Below are 6000 nucleotides of genomic sequence, written 5' to 3' on the forward strand. Positions count from 1 at the left end.
TGAGTAGGCAGAAAGCAGGAGTGAGGGGAAAGCCTGGGCTAGACCTTTCCGGGGGCTTCCCGGCAAAGGCAAGGCAGGTTAAGGTGAAGAGTTAAGGACTGGCTAGTGTGAATACATTCAGCAGGAGCCTAGCTATGGGATGGTCCCGAGTTGCCTGGTACCTGGCCCTGGGATAATTGAGGCAGGGACTCATTGCCTCCTGGGGTGCAGGGGCCCACAGAGGAGGGCAGGCTCTGAGTCGAACAAACTTCCTGCAGCTCATACTTCAAGGACAAATGGTGGGAAAACGAACAGCCAAGTCCAAGGTCGCAGGTACCTTCTCCACCCTCGCATGGACCCCGAATACCAGGATTAGAATGGGACTGAAACCTATTGCAATCAATAATAATAATCATAAAAGGTGCGTCCCTATAACTCCATGGAACTACTTTCCATAAATTTTCACTTAATGGAATTGAACTGAAAGTGGTTCCAAGGCATTTATAGCATTCTTATTGTCATGTGGGGACACAGTGCAAGAAGCCCCCTTAAATATCAGACCTCAAGGTCAGAGAGAGGAGAAAGACCGCCTTTGTGTTCCCTCCAGTCCTGAAACGTGGCAGTGTGCTAAGTGGCCACACTGATGGAAGACAAGAAACAAAAATATAAAACAGCAGACATTGTTGCCAGGAAAAGCAGACAGAACATTCAATAGAACAAATAACAAATGTATCTAAATGAAAAGGAAAAAAAGTTCTTTTCACTTGCTATAAATAAATAGAATAAAGTAGCCAGGAAAAGAAAAGTGTACACACAGTGGAAGACACTCTATAATGTGTAACATTATTCATGTATTTTCATCAGTGATACACTTCTCTTTGACTCCGTATGTCAGACAATTGTTACCCAATTAAAAATAAGAGAGTGTATAAAAAGAAAGGTGAAAACAAATATTAGTAGAATGATCACACTGCTTTGGTGGAAGTAGAAGGGCCCCAATGATTGCTTTAAATCACCGTCTCAGACCTTATGAGAGATTAAGCCTTGACGCTCCCATTTCCTTTTCTACCTCATAAACTGATTTGAGGAATAATGAACTACTGTTTGTGAAGCACTTATATCTTTAAATAATGACTGTAATAGGAAGGCAGATGAGGGTCGAAGGAGGAAATATTCTTTTCAGAGCGGAACAGGTTTTATCCAGTGACATCATCTCTGAGACTTTGGCTGCTTAGGCTGGGACGCTATTCTGATACCTGGACCTCATCTCTTGAGAAGCAGCGAAGAGTTGTCCACCGTAACTGTCAGTCACTGTGTACTTGATCTCTCTATCAGATCAAAGCCACCACTCAGGTCTCTTTTGGGAGACAAAGTCAAGGGTCATTTGTGCAGCCTCACACCAAAAATTGAAAATTAGGTAACTCTATCACTCCACCTGGAAGAAGAAAACGCATGGGATTTAATTTGTAGCCATGGGATAGGATGTTGAAGAAATAAAACCTATCTGGCTCCTTGGTTACCAGAAAGAAAAAACAGATAAAGTGCAACTCACTAATACAGGAGTGTCAGAGGTCTCAAAACCGCCAGGGTGTTTATATTTTCTTCAATGCTCTTAACGTTAAATTAGAAAAGATACTAAAGAGCATTGGAACTGATAGAGTATAGAAAGTGATATCAACAAAACTGCTCAGAAATAGAAGGAAGTCTTAGCTTTAAACGTCAAGTCCAAATTGATTTGTAGACAGAGAAAGACTCCCTCCTGGAAAAAAAAATTGCAGCCCAATGCTCATCAATAGAGACAAAAGATGAGCCTGGCAAACTCATCACAGTGCCAGTGAGGCTGATAGACCACAGGCCAGAGACAAAGCTCTCTGTTAAGAGCACAGTCTGAGGCTCTCTACTCAACCTGCCAACTGCAGCTAACATGAATATCTCTTAACAAGAAATGTGCAGGGGGTGGGAAAATGAAGGAGTGATTCACTGAATGAGACAGAAAGCTCCAGACCATTAAAGGCATTTCCTGAAACACCTGGAGTTAGTTATATGCCAAAGCCCAATGATGCAGCAAAAAAGTCTGCAATCAACTGCTCAGAAGAGATCAACATTCAGCAGACCTAAAACTTAGCTAACTATATATTTAAAATCCTACACATCTGGGGCAGGGCAAGAGGGACTGGGCTGAGGCAAATGTCATTCATGAGAGAGATAACGAGTGCTGAATAGATCGACCATCTCTTCCTGCCACATGCAACATGCCCTTGCAGATGAAGCCTCGTTCAGAGGACTTGGCGTTTTGCATGGGATTTAAGCGCTGGCTTAACACGCTTAGCTCTGACTGAGTCCGAGTCTGCTGGTCTGGACAAATTTACTCCAAGCTCTTGAGAGAATCTGGGCCAGAAATCATATATGCCCAAAGAGTCAACAGGATAGTGCCGCTGGAAGAGAAAAATCTTTGTGAGAACTGTGGAGATGCTTCGCTAATACCTCTCATCAAGAGAACTTTCTGTGGAAGACTCACAGCCCCCAGCTGCTGCTTCCCAGCGCTCTCAGGTGCCCATGCTGAGGCCCCGCTTCCCCCTGCTGCCTCCCATCAATGACTGAGGATGGCGGGGCAGCTTGGGCTGAGTCTGCATGTGCCAGACGTGGGGCTCCTCTCACAAGCCACCCTGGCTTGGGGACTTCCTATCAGCTTGGTGAGCCCATCCCAGAACCGCACAGTGGTCTGAGGCTCCTTTTTCTCAGTCCTTCCTTTCCCCTCTGCTGTCACAGGAGCCACCGCCCCTGCAGGACAGTCTAAGTCTAAAGACTCCTATCTCCTATTCCTATCCCCTCCCTCTTTATCCTTCAGGGCACTTCCTCAGTAAATTGCCTGTGTGTCTAACCCTGCCTGGTCTGCATAGATTCCACTCACGGAAGAGAGGAGAGTGATTTATCAAGATGTTTGTTTAGCATTAGAAAAGCACAGCATGGATTTCGTACAAGTCGTGTGAGATTTAAATGATTTTCTTTCTCAGTAGAGTTACTAGAGTGACACATGGGGGGAAGTACAGAAGACATTTGTATTTTCACAAGGCATCTGGCAATGGCTCACTTATGACTACATTTGGTCTACGAACGCCGTGATATGACTGACCCTGACTGCACTCGTCCAGGACACTTCTGAGGGAGGGCTGTAAAGGATGCTGTGTGGGAGAGGTGCACTCGGGGAAGATGGAGAAGACCACGCAAAAACCCAGCAGGCTAACAGCTGCCACGCACTGGGATACTTCCAGAACATTTACAGTGCATTTATACACATTTACAGTGTATAAAACAAAATGCATACTGTGTATACAAACACAGAAAACCCAAATGTCATCCTTTTGATGAGCCCATGAAAGAGATGATTTCCTCTTGTTAAAGGATGAAGAGCATGGGAAGCTGGTTTAACCTGACAAAGAATGCACCATTGGTTAAGAAACAGGAACTAAACCTGGACTGTCACCCTCAAGCCCGGTGCTAACCACAACCCCTGCCTCCTGTCTCTGGGGAAGGATTTCAAGTTCAGTGTGGCCAGACTTTGATATGCACTGTGATAAACACTATGGTGGGAGAGAAGGGTCCCCTCTAAACAATGCAAGGTCACAGTTTGCAAAGAAAAAACAACAAAAAACAAAAAACCTTCTGGGCCTTTTTTAACATGCAACCAGCATCATCTGCAGGGCAGTAGGTGAAAGTGCAGGAGAGTGTGCTCTGGGTCTCTGGCTGCTCTCCAGGTACACAGACAGATGCCTCTTTGATGGGGTGGAATCTGGGCAGAGTGGCTAACAGGACAAGGTTGGGCTTGGGGAGGGTGTGGGTTAGGTCAGGCGATGAGATTACTCCTTTGTAATGCCACATCGCAGCACACGTGTCACATGTTCCCTTCCCAGCAACTTGGCCCACTCCTGAATTGACTTTTAATTGTGGTGGACAGTTCCACTGAGGCTCAGTCTGCTCCTGTGCTGCCAGCACCCCGACGAATCAAACACCTGCGTCTTTTGCCATTATCTTGTGAGATCTTATCCAACTTAGCAGGCTCTCGTTTCAGCCTACGCTTGTACGCAGCCTAGAGATACAGAAAGTTAGCAGCTCCATTAGGGAAAGGGAGCCATTGGCTAATTCTGGGAGCATTCTCTCTGCTCTGAGCAGTCATGGCAAAATTGAGCTACTGTTGATTACAGTAGCATCCTGGATAATGCATGCTTATACTGGCTTTTCACCTTTCCTTGTCTCAATAACCCTGCTTCCTCATTCCCCTATGATCACCTCTCAAAACATAGAGGTGCTCTAATCCTTGCCACAGGCTGTCCTGTCAGGGGAACTTGAGCCAAGACAGTTGGCATAAGAAGTGATTCTAGAAAGTACTCAGAATGAGATCCTAGAGCCGGGTCTATCACAGACCATCAGCCCATTTCTGACGATTAGAGGAGGGGGCAATAACCCCTGGCGTGCTTAGCAGCACAGTTACTGAGCCATCTGTGAGGCGACTGGGATGAGGGAGAGGAGAGAAAGGTAAGCCAGCACTGGGTCCTTCAGTCGCTCTAGCAAAGGAACAGCACGGGGCAGTGGTAAATATGGTGGTGATGGAGTGGGCTGGCTTTCCCTACCTGCCCGAGAAGGCTTGAGCAAAAAGGAGAATCGGGCTCAGCTTAGTCAGCTATCAACCCAGTGCAGGCAGCTGGCGACAGCCAAAAGGTCTCATGGCAACACTTAGATACCTCCTCCAGACATACAGTAAAATGTGCTAAACATGCAGCCCAGAATTAGCTTAAAAGGGTGAGAACTCAATGGAAACTGAATGTATCATCTGAAGAGGTATCCTCTGCTAAAATAAGGGCCACATTGGAAATAACGGCATCTTGAGGCCTGGGTTGGGGACTGTTCTATGTCTGCATCAAACCAAGGTACAAGTGGAATTGCCTCGCCCCCCCATCTCCTCCAGCAACACTCCTGCAGGATGTGTGCTGTACAGGTCGTATATCCCACAGAATTAGCAGTCCAGGGGAAAAAGAAACAGAAAACATTCCACCAAGGGACAGTTTACCCTGAAACTTATTGGGCATTTTAGACTCCTAGTTTCAGCACAGGAAGGCTTGTAGTTTTTAGCGTAATCCACTCTGCCATCAGGAGCTAAAGGGGGAATATGGCTGCGACCTGGGGACCCCCGGATGTTCTCTGGCACTTCTATGCCTGATGCTTACTGAACAGACAATTGGAACAAACACTGCCACAAAAAGGCAAGGCAATCAAGAATGCAGACCCCTCTGGAATGAAGGTCTGCGGCTCTGTACCAGGTGAGCAACGTAGTTCTACCAGAGTGCCGGATGCGGGTGAGCGATACGTAGAAGCCATGGATGCAGAGAGAAATGATAAATTCCAACTGTCGTCTGGATACCACTTGCAGCAGGGAGGACCGTAGCTTGTTCTACTAAACCTGCCTGTATAAAACTTTTTGATAGAAATTGTAGCCAGTTCCCACCTTGAAAATGTGGTGGCAGAGTGGACTTAGTGAGGGACATGACACAATCTGAAGAGTGCAGCAGGCTGGACTGTAACACATGCCACGTGGCTCATCTCAGTTTTAGCCTCGCCTGCAGTGTGGCACCTGAGCTCTGACTCACCTGGCTGTACCTCAGACACGCACAGCCTGGATCAGTGCATCATACTCCAGGGCTTTCTGAGATGCCAACAGAGCTCTTTTGACCAGCCACAGGCACAGCCTGAAGCCAATACCCTTGGCGGTGACCTTAAACCAATGGGTGATGAGTGTCAGTGGATAAAGACTGCAGCCTCCCGACTTTCGCAAGGACATTTCTGAGAGATGTTCTGTTCATTTCCCAGAGGTTCTGAACGAATCGCCCAATCGCCTTTAGCAGTGGCAACAATAAGGCACGCTTATGTTGGCTTTCCTCCTTCTGTGTCTTTCTGTCTCCCTCCCTTCCTTTCCTCTGCTTCTTGAGTTCATCTGTCAGACAAATTACCTGTCCTAAAACCCCCTTT

This window comes from Pseudorca crassidens, chromosome 17 (genome assembly GCF_039906515.1).
Source record: "Pseudorca crassidens isolate mPseCra1 chromosome 17, mPseCra1.hap1, whole genome shotgun sequence".
Lineage (NCBI taxonomy): Eukaryota > Metazoa > Chordata > Mammalia > Artiodactyla > Delphinidae > Pseudorca > Pseudorca crassidens.